The sequence below is a fragment of the Anser brachyrhynchus genome (assembly GCF_964034855.1).
Source record: "Anser brachyrhynchus genome assembly, chromosome: 14".
Lineage (NCBI taxonomy): Eukaryota > Metazoa > Chordata > Aves > Anseriformes > Anatidae > Anser > Anser brachyrhynchus.
Window position 1 is genome coordinate 15,467,300 of NC_137709.1, and position 13,413 is coordinate 15,480,712.

Below are 13,413 nucleotides of genomic sequence, written 5' to 3' on the forward strand. Positions count from 1 at the left end.
GAGTTTCATAAATAACATACTTACTGTTTTCTTTTTTACTAACTGAGCTTGGTGTGTTCTTCCATCTGATGCTCTAACTATCTGCAAGCAACATTTGAAAACAGAAGCCCATGTCCTCCTGTACTTTCATGTTTCTGTTGACTGGTAACTCAAGTATCAAAAGCTGGAGATGTCTAAGAACAATAGTCTTTTCCATCCAGTCTCAGGTGGGTGCCTGGCTGTAATGGGACGTGAAACTGTTGTGTTGTTTTTACAGTGGCTATCTCCTGCACAGAGCGCCTGAAATGGCCTTAACACAGATTTCTGTTTTCGTTATGGAGAGGAAAGGTGTTTTCTGCTTCTCATAGAATTACAGATTTCTCTGTGTGATCCCCTCGTGTGTGTACAGCAAATGTCTGCCATGATTACTATAACAGTTGCACTGAGATTATTAATTGCATAATTAGAATGTATAAATAAAACTTGCCATTTAACTTTGATTCTCTTGCTGAAATTCTAACATATGATGATGTGCTAAGGTAGCATGCCATAGTAAAAGCAATAATTGAACCATCAGACCACAGTTGCCTACTAACATCTATTCCTTATAATTATATTTTTCCATGGCTTAAGAGAAAATTCACAAGGGGACTGCCTCTTTGCACAGCTTGCTGCTTCATAAATCACAGTCAGAATTTTAACTCGGGCTCAGCAACCAAGTGAGCTCGTCTCTTTGCGGGTGTCCAAGGTACAGAAAAGTTGATGAACCAAAAAAAGTAGTAGTCCAACAAGTTATGCTTTTTCCAGAAACCACAAGCGATGAAGATTTTCTAGGGATCTTAGGACTTTGAGGTTTATTTATGTTTCTGGTTGATTCACCAAACTTGCACAGTAGAACACTGGTAGAATGTTAAGCTTTGTGTAGCATCCCTCGATAGTTTAGGTTTGGTAAGTAATTTATAAATGTACTGGTTTCAAGCTTACATGTGCAACATGACTTACCAAGAAGATTTTAAATGGATACAGGAACTCAATTATTCTCAGCCTGTGTGGGATGTAAGATTAGTATTGCTTTCTGCTTCAGAATGAAGTCTGTCAGTGGAGGCAGAACTCTAACACCACTGGAGTAACTAAGATGTGGGATAGCTCAAGTGGTTATACCTGTGTCTGGAGGGATGGAAAGAGGGTTCTCTGTAAAGACAGGGGAGGAAGAGGAGGTGGAGAGGCTGCTTTTTGTGTGAAGGGACAGCTCAGGTGCCTGGAGCACCTCCACGGACTGGGTGAGACACTGACTGAGAGTGTGCTGGTCTGGGTCAGGGGAGAGGTCATTTCTCTTGGAAGCCATTTCTGGGTGTGTGAATGAGGAAAGGGTGATTGGCAGCAGCCAGAATGTGTTCTCCAAGGGTAAATCACTCTTGACCAACCTTGACCGCCTTCTGTGGTGAAGTTACTGGATCTGTGGCTGAGAAGACGGCAGTGGACACTGTCCACCTGGATTTTTAGCAAGTTCCCCCCCGCCCAGGATAGCGTAACAGCCTGCACGGGCTGGGGCTGACTGCTCAGGGGAGTTCTGATGCAGAGTACTTGGGAGTCCCAGTGGTCACAAGGCTGGATGTGAGTCACTTGTGTGCCCTGCCAATGACAGAGGTTAACACTGTGCTGAACAGCATTAACAGGAGCATAATCACTAAACTGAGGTGGTTCTTCACCTGTATTTTGCACTTGTTAGACCACGTGTGAAAGTGGGCCTCGTTTTGCCCTCCCACTCCAAAGAAGGCATTACTAAAGCGGAGCGAGGCCAGTGGAGGCCCCCAGGATGGCTGGGGCTGGAGCGCTCCCCCAGGAAGGAGATGCTGAGGGAGCTGAGTTTGTCCACCCTGGAGAAGAGACAACTTCGGGGCCAAACAGCAGCCTGCTGGCTCTCTGTGGGCCAGAGCCAGGGGCTTTGTGGGAGGGGCGTGTGAGGGGAATGAGATGCAATGGTCACAAATTGAAGGTTTCACAGTTTATATATGGGAGGAGACAAAGGACCTACTGCGCAGTAAAACAAAACTAAAAACAATACCCCCAAAACCAACCAACAAATGAACAGAACTAAGGGAAACATAACTAAACAAAGGACAAAAGCCCCAGCAATAATATGTCTGTAGAAAACAGTGAAACTCATTTTTTATTGTGACACAAATATCTAATGGCAAGTACTGGATCTGTCAATGAAAACGTTTCTTATCTAGTCACTAATAAAAATGCCTTTCACTGTGATTCAGCTTTCAAGTCTCTTAGAAGACCAATGATAAATATTTAATAATAAAGGAGTGTTATTTCTCTAAGTGAATGTTCATTTTTCCATCCTTCCACTTATGGGAATAGGTGAGCTATATTGATCTCTCTCCAGCTTTAAAGGTAAATATTATTTTGGATTGAAAATCAATTTAGTAGTTTTCTGTATGTATAAATGCATTGGAGGTGATTAAGAAAAGGGAATGCTAAGTGGAAAGGGAAATCATGATAGAAATCCATGTACATTGTTACCTAAAGCAGTCATTGTTCTATTTGATGGAAAATCGTTGATATCTGTGATTTCATTTACAAATGTATCCTGTAAACTGTATTTCATTTTCTGGATAATTCAGTTTGACACTGAAATCTAAAGACTTATTTTTCTCCCTTGTCAAAGCAACAGGAAAAAAAATTATGGTGAATGAAGTCATGTTTATTATGGTTTTGTATTTATTAAATATTTAGACTAGAGACCTTTGTTTTGGCCATTTGCACCTGTGCCTGCAGGGAAATATTTTTCTAAATATTTCATTAGAGTTGGTTGCCACAGCCAGACAATTCAGATAGTTCAGTGGATGTACATACAGAACAAATAAGGGGAATGGCAGTTAGTGGGCAAAGCATTTTTTTTAACTTACACGATTTTTAAGTCACCTCAAAAAAAAAAAATCTGCTGAGGCAAAAAAGACAATCGTTTTCAGAATTGTTACGCAGAAGTTCTGGGAAATAAGAGAAGCTTTCAGAGCTTAAATGAGGATATGCACCGTAAAGTGGTTAGAAACAAATTTGTATTCTGCCTTAAATGAATTCAGGAAGGAATGCCTGAAATTGCTGTAATGGCGAGTAACGCCTTAGCTCTTATGCCATTAAAACAGTTCAATGCCAGAATATTCCCTCTGAGTTAATGGGCAGGTTCTGATTTATGGGCCTGCTTTTGTGCTCAGTGGCTTCCAAGAGGCAGAGCACACTTGGGCCCAGCAGTGCGGTTTCATGTTGCAGCCTCGGGATCTGCCTGTGAGGGGTAGCACCTAGTCCTGGGTGGGTCGGGACTGACCCTGTTCCTCCTATTTTGCCAGCTGTCACAGCTTTGTGAAGATCTAATTTTTCAGCATCTCATTCTACGTGTTGTGCCATTGTATTTTTAAAATATATTTTTTTCTACCTAATTTGGCCTGCACAGCACCTTACCCAGCTCGAGTGTGAAGGCCGTGTTCCCAGCAGTATCTATAAAGATTTCGATACTATGCAGCGCAGTAGCCCATAGTTGAATGTCTGCCTATAGAATAATGTGGGACGTGCAAACTTCTGGTAGCTTTGTTACACACTTCTGGAGAGGGCAGTTTTACAGACCGTTTTTTATTTATTTTTTATGAGGCTTGAAGGCTGAAAGCTTATAGCTGATGGTAGGTTAGATTTGGACCATATGCTACTTGTTATGTAAGGGCCTTTGTGAGTTTGTACAGTGTTAGTCTTTTCAGTTATCAAATTCAAAGAAAAATAGAATTATTATGAGGAAGTTATACTTCTGTTTAGTTCTAGCAGAAGACACTTATTTTTCAATCTGAAACACAGGTTTATGCACACACACACAAAATAAATGCTTGGAATATGAATTTAGAGAGAAACCATTTACAAGTACATTTCCTCTTTCCTTCCTTTCCTGCTTCCAGTAGGTCTTTTGCCTTATCAAAGAGATCAGTGATTCACTCAGCATATGGCAACAAATCTGTTGAATTGGTAATCTGTGTTAAAGCAGTGTCAATTTCCAAAAGTTAGGTGGTGATTTAGGAGAAAAGCTTTTCCCTTTCTCCAGATATCAAACTGTATCTGTACAAGAATGCTTCACCTCGTTCTGCAACGTTCTGAGTCTGTCTCTGTGCAGTGCTAGGGCAATATATTTAACAGAAATCAACTCTGGGAACATGTGCTTTGCTTGTAGCTGGGTGATAAGTTCCCATTTGGGACATTTGTTCCAGTGGAAACCTGTTATCACCCACAGTAGCCAAAGGTCAGGAATGGCGTTGAGCTGCTTGTGTACCTGCTCCTCCTCGGTCCGAGGCTTTTTTCCTTCCTATTTCCTGAGCAGGTCGCTCCCTTGGGTGGTGCGAAAGACAGGTAGCCTTGCTCCTTCAAATTCAAGACAAGCAACAATCTGCTTATAATTTTCTTTTGAAGTCAGCCCACCCAAATTGTTTGTTAACTCAGTCTGATGAACAGGGGTGAGCAGTGCCTGTGATGCAGGTACCTCTTGATATTGTTATCGCAGCAGTGAATATGCATTGCTCAGTAACTGTGTTACACTATCATAGCTGAAGCAGAGATGTCTTCCAGCCTCCAAGCTGCCACATTTATAGTTCATTTGGTTTGTTTTTGCAACAGTGCATCAGCATCATCATCTCCTGTGCAGCCTTCTCTTTAGGTCATCAGCTGGCAAATGCTATTTATGTAAAACAGCAGTTTAATTTTGTTTCTAGAATATGGATTTTGGAGTAATAGCAGAAAAGCTTTTTATTAAATAATATAAGTATCACTAGCAATATGTAGTCCCTCTGAACTGAAGTATTCCAAATTTTTTTGTTATTGTTTTTATAAACACTTATTGCAGCTTTTAATGGTAAGCCGTAAGTGCTAAGCTGCAAGACATGGTTTGTGCTCTGATAATCCCATTAATGAGCCTTTAGAATTGCAGAATCCAACGTTAACGTCATGTGTTTGTGTGCAGTTGAAACAGTCTTTTACTTAGAGTTGTAAAGTTGTAATTATTTCCAAGTAAAAATAAAGAAGAGTATCTGTGATACTGGGTAACAAAGCCAGAGTCAGCAGAAAGCTCCTAATGTGAAGACTCCCACAGTTAAGGCAGACGTGACAGGGTTATCTCTGTCCCATATCCCTGATTTCAGAAACAGTCCCCGCTATTTTGCCAGGAATGCAGCTAGAAAACAGGTCAGTTTCCACTCCGGGCCAAAGAAGGAAGAAAGAGCAGAAGCCAGCCAGGTGCTTGATTGTGTTGCCAAGGGGGTCACTGTCTCTTAGCGTCCCAAGCCCATCCTGCCGCTGGCCATGGCCATGAGATATGTTTCAGCTCAAGGAGATTCTCACAGAACTCTGATGTCTGCTTTAGATAAAGTGGAGAAGGAAAGTTAATGCTGAAAGCCATTTGGTGATCTTCTAATCTCACAGAAGTGGTTTTCATAAAATTCTTGTTGCTGGAATCAAATCATTACTTACGAATAAAGCTTTCACTTTAAAGCTCTAATGGATGTGAGAACTTCAAAAACCTAGAGGCTTACATGTGCCAAGATTGAAAAATAATTTGGTGAATAAGATATGCATTGAAAATCAATACTAAGGCTTTTTCTGAGAGGTCTAGCTAATAACTTTTTGGTGCTGGGTGTGATGCTGTACAACTATGAGGTGATTATTATTATTTCTGATAAACAATGCACAAAGCAAGCCCCCCTTTGTGGGAATTTGGAGATTCCTAGACCATGATGTCATACCATTGGCAAGATGGAATTGGAAAAGCATCTAGGAGAAATGTTTGCTAGCCATGAACACAGTTATCAGAACTTTCAAATGTGTTTTTTATGCGTTACTGAAATTTCTTTTGCACTTTTTCTTTTCTATTTCATTCACAAAGCTTTCTCTAAAATATTGATTGCTTGGCTTTCTGTGCTAATTTTGGTTTTATTTTTCCTGTGTGGGATCAAGTCTAAAAGTGACTTAATCCTCAAAGGCTTCAAGGAATGCTGGATCTGGCACCAAGAAAGAAAAATAGTTAGTTTGCAGTGGGAATGGTATGGAAACCAAATACTTCAAATGCTTCCTAAGAGAAGAAAAATGAGCAGCTGATGCTGATGACTTGCAACTTAACTTTCAAATTTTTATCATAAATAACTTAATAAAAGTCCTTATGTATTCTTGTCAGCCATTTTGCCATAATTTGGGCTATTACTGCTATAGCACACCACCAGATTAGTGATTGCAGAGAAAACAGAGTTTGTCAGGCAATTATAGCACAGACAAAATAGGGCAATATGTTGCCTCACGATCATGAGTGTGTAAGTGGGTATAATGACAGCAGCATATCTGTGTAAACCTATGATGCCGCGTTATGCTCTGGATTCACAGCTGCTGCTCTTCCCCTATGGCTGAGCATCGCCGTAACGTGCATACAGGTCTCAGTGCAAAAACCTGCCCAGAGCAATGCAGCAGCACCCCCAGACTTTAGGGATCTGTCTGAGAAAACTGAAGTCCCTAAATTCAAGCGGAGGAGGCTCCGTGGAAGGCTCAGCTTTTTGTAACGAGAGCACCAGACAAACTATTCTAGGCTTCAGCATAGTTTTTGGCAAGATCCTATCCTGTAAGGATCAGCTATTTTAAAGTTGCGTTGTGGGGAATGTGCTATATTTTCATTTAATTTTCTGCAAAATATAAATGCTGCTTTAGAGAGCTCCTTTAGACAGCATCACAAGTCTTGTGAATTAACAGTTTTATATAAAATTGGACGGGTTGGCTCCCATGTTTTATGCAGTTATGATAGGATTTGGTTTGGCTGAAGCATATGTTTGACATTTGTGGTAAATCCAATTGATTGTTACCATTTTTATGGTAGATATCTCAACATATTTTAAACCAAAATTTAATGCTAGTCTGTATACATCCTTTCTAATCTCACTTTTGTACTCATACAATATTATATGGGTTATGATTAGGGCACTTCCTGAAGCTGGAATGCTTAAAGCCTGTGTGGAAAGAGACCGATCCCTGCTGTTCTTGTATTATTATTTGGGTTTCTGCACCACTGACTGCATAACGTATTAAGAATTTTCTTCCAGAGTTATATACAATGTTTTGTATTCCTACCAGAAAAATAATGAAAAAATTAATAATTTTTCTCATGTATTAAAAAAAAATATATGTTTTCCTAGTTAAGTATTGTTATGTCATATCTGTCATAGTCTAAAAATGCAGGCAGGGAAGCTAGTACAGCTGGGAATAGCAGTTTTAGGCTTCAGATATTTTGAAGGATAAAAGTTTTTTTTTTTTTTTTTCCTCCATTTGTGTCAGTTACTAAGTGAAATATTGTATTTTCCTGCAGACGTGAACTCAATGAAATGTTGTTATAGACTGTAATTAAACCTAAAATGTAACGAGCAGGAGCTTGCAGGATAGTCACTGCACAGCGCAACATGTGATATGTAGGAAGCCTTGTGAGAGACAGCAGGCGGGGGTTTGGGTAGCTCGTTCCCAGCCAGGGAAGGTCTGTTTGGAGGAAGGGAAAAAAATGTGCATTTTCTGAATTAAAGGTAGGGCAGAGCAATCAAAAAAAAAAAAAAAGTAAAATATGTTTAAAAATAAGATATATGTAAAATAAATAAAATATATGTAAAATACATAAAACCTTGGTTTTTTAGGAGATGCAGTGCTTACGTAAGTGGCTAAACTAGAATGTATATTATGAAGAAATAAATATGAAACAGTTTATTTTTCTAAATAGATAAAAATGCTAATTTCTTATACTTCGGTGATAAACTGCTGTCACTTCTGCCAGCTCCTTCTGCTCTTTTGTATGAATTAAGTTATGACATATCCTTCGCCCTAGTCTAGCGACTATTATCCCTACAATATTATCTGTTCTTTCATTGAAAATTGTAGCAGAGGTGCTGGGAATAGGTTGTGGACTGATACAGTGTGTCATTTGTGGTTGAATGGTAAATGGCTTCACTGTTAAGAAAATCTTCCTAGTTCTTTGATGTTGAGTGATTAAAATCATTAAACAACTACTTACTCTAAGGTCTTTATTTGGGACTTGAGTGTTTGAAAGAGACTGTAATTCAATTCAAATGAAAGAGAAGTTCAGATTTTAGATTGTAAGAATAGGCTATGAACAAGGAGGGAAGACTGTCTTTCAACTGCTCAGATACATAGTACTTCTGTCCCTATATGGCTATCTTCCTGCTTTTACGTTACCCTCTACCTGGCTTGAGTCCTTTTGCTTTTTTTTGTAGAACTACATCAGAGTTATATTTTTCCAAACTGTGTTTTGCTAAAGCTTTATTCTGTTTCTTTCTCATAATATGTATGTGTGTATATATATATTTCCAGTTGTCAAAGCTCATACTTGGAGCATTATTACAGGCAAAAGCTTAAAAAAGAAGAAATTATCATGTGATGTCCGCTAAACTCTTTGTTACATATAGGTTTAACCTGGTAATGTTCCCTGTCTATAATTTACAGAAGTAACAGTGAGATGACTGGATTGGTGTGAAAGCAAGTAAACATAGGTGTTCAAGGGACTCTGAAGGGCAGCTGAAAAATAATTCATTTGTTAATTGGAATGAGGTAACAAAATATAGATGTCATTGCCAAAAATGAAGAGATCACAGTTATTCACATTGGAGACAACTGTGGGGAGGTCATTGGGACCAGCCCAGTTTCCCCGTTCTTTCTTGTATTGGTGACAGTCTCAATACCAAGATTAGGCCTGAAGTAGAACAATAGCCGCAGTGAGAAAAACATATAAAGAAATGGAATTCCACAGTACAAAAGCAAGTCCGTCCTTAACAATACTGCTAGGTTACAAACCTAGTTAAAGCATGGAGTAGTTATGGGCTGCAATGGCTTTTTGATTGAGAAACCTTTCCCCAAGAGCAAGATGTGGTAACTCCAAGAGAAGCAGGGACAGGGAAGGCTCTGGGGGCCCTGTAGAAAGGCTGAGGTACTGGGCATTTGCAGGTTGCAAATCTAACACTAGTTTGTTCCTGGAAAAGTAAGATTTTTGTATTTACCCTTGTTATATCTGGCTAGAAGCCTTAAGAAGTCCCCTGTTGATGCTGCTCGATTCCAGTATCTTTATGGATCTTTTGATTGATTTGACAGAGAGTTCATAAGCCACAGGCCTAAAGCCAGCAGCAAAACACAAGACTGGGAAAAAAAAAAAAAGGGGGGGTACAGTCAGGTACAGTCAGCCTTTCAGTTGCTTGCTTTTTTTCTAGTCACTGTATGTTCATGTGTAAATTAGCATGCACTATACACACAATGATGTTGTAAGTCCCCACTGAATGTAAATTCAAGAAGTGATCTTTTTCAAAATTTCCGAAATCATTGTAAAGTGGAACAAAAATTACACCTTTGCTATGGAATGAAATGGTTTCAAGATGATCTGTAGAAAATATTGGATTATGGTTTGGACATTTAATAATTTCTGTAGAAAAATATATGTTATCATTATTTTTCCATCTCCCTTGCCTAGAAGGTGGGTAAGGTTTCCAGCATTTCTTTTCAAGCATTTCATACAATTTAGGAAATTAAATTGCAGAAGAAGAGAGGATTGAAAACTTATGGCCCAGTTCAGTTGGCAGCTCTGTATTTTCGTGTGTACTTCACAGTACTAAGCTAATGCTGTCACCCAGGAGTCGCTTTTTGTGCATATTGATTTTTAAAGCATTGCTGATTAATTTGCACCAGAATCACTGGCTGCAAGAATGTTTGCAAAGAACTGGTGTCATCTCTACTGTATGTTATGGCTTGAGAAGAGACTGGTTGCAGGGAAGTGAGTAGGAACACGGGGCTGGTTAATGTAGAGGAAGAAATGATCCAAAACTCACTCATGATGGGAAAATATTCCTGTGGTGTCACTTCATTTTTCCATTGATTTTTGGGCAGTGAAACTCAGCTATTACTAGTTTAGGTTGGGAAGTAAAGTAATTTTGCAAACCTGGGTTATAAAATCTGTGTCCTTCAAAGAGTATTATCAGTCAAAATCCAGCCAGATGAGTTGACTGAGGTCAATTTCTCTATGTAAGAACAAAGTTCTCTTTTTCTTCTTTTCTTCAGTAAGGTAAAATGTGTTCATTAAGCTTTTAATTCAGTTTCTACCTCATTCTTAGAATTTTGGGGGGGCAACTATTTTCTCAAGACAAATAAAAACCAACAGACACTTTTCAGTTAATTCTCGTGTAAAGTGCCAGTTGTTTTAATTAAGTGCAGCCAAGCTGAATTTCTTTCACTTGAGCTTCAAATCTGTTTTACTTGGCTCAAGTTGCTGCCACCATGATTTTTGGTTTCTTCTTCCACCAGAATCTCCCAGCTTCATCTGTGTTCCTGTCTTGCATATTCTTCCTGGATGGGAGTTTCAGAAGTAGCATAGGAACACAGATGACATTAAAAAATAATGGGACTTGGCAATCAAATCATACAAGGGTCTTCGCCAGTCCTGCCATCTTGTGTTCACTGCATTTGGATGTATTCTCCTCTATGAAATACTACACTTCTCTGCAACTTAGTGAATCGTTCTTCATCTACTGTCACTTTGTATGGACCTCCCTGTTCCCTCCCTTTAAAAGTGGTGTGAAGAGACTGCTGAGAGCATTGGAGGGACTGCAAATGCAAGTCTGTTTTGTACTATCTTAGCTATGCTGAGGTTTCTTATCATTAATGTAATATGTGTGAACTCTGACCTGTACCACCGTGTCTAAAACTGTAGTGACGGTGAGGATATCATATGATAATGCCTGGAATTCTGAGTGAAACTTGATTTTTGGGTCCTTTTTAATCTGAATCTCCTTTCAGTATTTGGTTAGCATTGGTTTTTTTGTTTGTTTTTAAGAGCTAGAGAATAAGATCACGTGTCTCTGTAAATAAAAATTAACTTTCTCTAGACTTTTTTTTTCCATTTACTTCCTGTGTAATGCTACCAGACCGCAGGAGCATTGAACTGATGGGTCTGTCCAGCTCTGATGGGTTTCTGTCCAGCTCTGATGGAGTAGTTAGTGTAGGACAGTTGTTGCTAATACTGCTTCTCTAACTAGGTCTCCAGCATGAAACACGTTTCAGAGTGGAAAGGTAAACTGTCAGATGCTTTAAGATTTTTTGTTTATCCCTTTCAGAGTGTGCCCAGTGAAATATGTAAAGCAGCAGCAACCACTCCACTCAAATTTTAATGACTGTTATGCAAGAATAGATCAGATCAGAGCAGTGGTTTGTCAAGCCCAATACCATGATTCTGATTGTGGTCGTGGCAGATGCCTGGAGATAAACATAAGGGGAGAGCAAGAATGTAGAGCCTACAGTCATGGCCATACCTTGCCTGTCTCCAGCCCCTTGCATGCCAGGCTCCCAGAGACAGCAAGTGTTTTAATACCTGCGAGTGGTTCCAAGAGAATTTTGTTCCATTAGTTTGACTGGTGTTTGTTTGAATTCATGTGAACTTGTGGCATCTATACCTTTCAGCAAGAAGTTCTCCCAGCTTCACCGTGTTTGAGGAACTTTCTGCAGTGTTCATTTTTGCTCTGGCTGCATTTGGCTCATCCCACGGCAGCTACTTTATGAATAGGAAACAGTAGATGTTCACACCCCCTAAGTCTCTGTGTCACACATGAGTTTGTAGACCTCTGTCTTATCTCCATCTTCTTTTTCATCTAGAATAGTCCTGGCTGTCTTCATCATTCATTGCAGAAGCTCTTTCTTCCTCATTGCCCTTCTCTGAACCTTTCCCAGTTCTACCAGTAGGTTCTTTTCTGCTTGTTCTTCAGCTCTTTCTAGGTGAGTGTACCAATACTGAAGGCTGCATTGAAAATGGAGAGCATGTTTTGGATCTCAAGAGTAATATAATGACTTGTTGCTTGTGTTCTGTTTTACTCCTAATAAAATCCAACGATTTTTTTTACCGTTTTTTTGAAGTGCTATTGAGCTGATGTTTCCATGGCTTTGACTGTTTAATCCTAGAAACCCTCTAGAATTTTAGGTAGATAACCTCCCATCTTGTCAGTATCTTGCTGTTCACTTCACTTCATGTTTTCCGTAGTCTAATACTGCTTCGATTTTAGAAAGGTCTTGAACATTCACCCAGCAGAGGGGTGCTGGCCTGATACCTTCCCTGCAGGGGGAGCACGGATGCACAGAAAGTTCTTTTTTCCCTGTAGTAGTTTTGGCTTTATCTCTGAATGTTCCTTGTATGCTTTGATCCTCCTGTGGTCCTTTAGGCTCTCTGGCAGTGTACTTACTTCGGATACATGAGTGCATTACTAGCTTTAAGTATTTTTTTGAGTTCTTGTTACTTCTTTTTTAACTCACCTAATCATGTTTTTACACTTAAACTGTTGGAGTTCATGATCCTTCTGATGTCATTTGAACTTTTTGATGTTTTTGTAAGATGCTTGCTTTCTTATTATTATTATTTGTGGTGTCCTTCACCATATTTTTCAGCTGTGAAGGCTTTGCTTTGGTCCTTCTAACTTTTTAAGTGACATTTTCTCTGAATCGTCAGTGTGGTGTCTTTAAATATTTCCCATGCTGCCCCTTAGTCTTTTGACTGCCTCTTTGAAATGTTTTTAACAAGTTTTCTTACTTCCTTTCAGTTTAGTTTTGAAGTTAAACCAAAAATCCACTGTTCTAGGTTCTTGCTGTTCCTACATGAAGAAGGGATTTGAGTATGCTGCGGTCAGTATTGCAGAGCAGTTGTTTGATGCTAGCCCTTCAGCAGGTACCACACGCTGCTCAGCATTAAGTGAAGTGCCGTTTTTCTGTTTGACTATCTGCTCTGTGAAGCGGTTGCTAATCCTACCCTTAGATGTAGGCTTTGCAACGCCTCCTGACATGACGTTATCTAGTTTCCATGGAGGTAATGGAAGGCTCCCATTACTGTTGTGTTTTCATCCTTTGCAACATTTCTGATTTCTTCCTGTACCTACTTACATGCTTCTATTTATGTGCTTGCTGTTGCTGCCACTGGTTCAGCAATGTCAAATTTATTTACTTTTTTTTGTGTGTGTGTTTTTTAAGTATCCAGAGAAAGCCGTATAAGATGAACCTCAGCTGCAACCTCTGGTTGCATATTGAGGAGCTTTTGAAAGATTAAGATACGCTGCATATTAATTGAAGTTAAATTATAGGACATGTTCATAGATGGCTACTTTGTAATCTGTACAGTATTTATTCAACAGTATCTATTTTCTCCTCTCCCTAACACAGGAAATAGCAGATATATTTAATTCGTTTCTGAATAGTGATTGCTGCTGTGCTTCTCCAATCTAATTCTACTTTTGTTACATGTCCATGTATGCCAAACTTTGAAAAGTGCTGTCATTGCTCGTCAATCAGCATTATCCAACACTGCAACTGCCTGTAAGTGTTTCCTGTAACAGTACTCCT

At 39.3% G+C, this 13,413-nt stretch overlaps 1 protein-coding gene and 1 long non-coding RNA gene across 13 annotated transcripts in view; one reads left to right on the forward strand and one right to left on the reverse strand.

Annotated features, from left to right (window-relative positions):
* Window positions 1-13,413, forward strand: part of SLIT3 (slit guidance ligand 3) — a 512,565-nt gene that overhangs the window by 162,240 nt on the left and 336,912 nt on the right. The gene's annotated exons all lie outside the window — the stretch shown is intronic.
* LOC308177622 overlaps window positions 1-13,413 on the reverse strand; it is a 109,724-nt gene that overhangs the window by 33,611 nt on the left and 62,700 nt on the right. Inside the window, exon 2 of the long non-coding RNA XR_013939274.1 lies at window positions 1-13,413. This exon is cut by the window's left edge and continues 33,611 nt beyond it; it is cut by the window's right edge and continues 23,298 nt beyond it. This is a non-coding gene — a long non-coding RNA (uncharacterized lncRNA).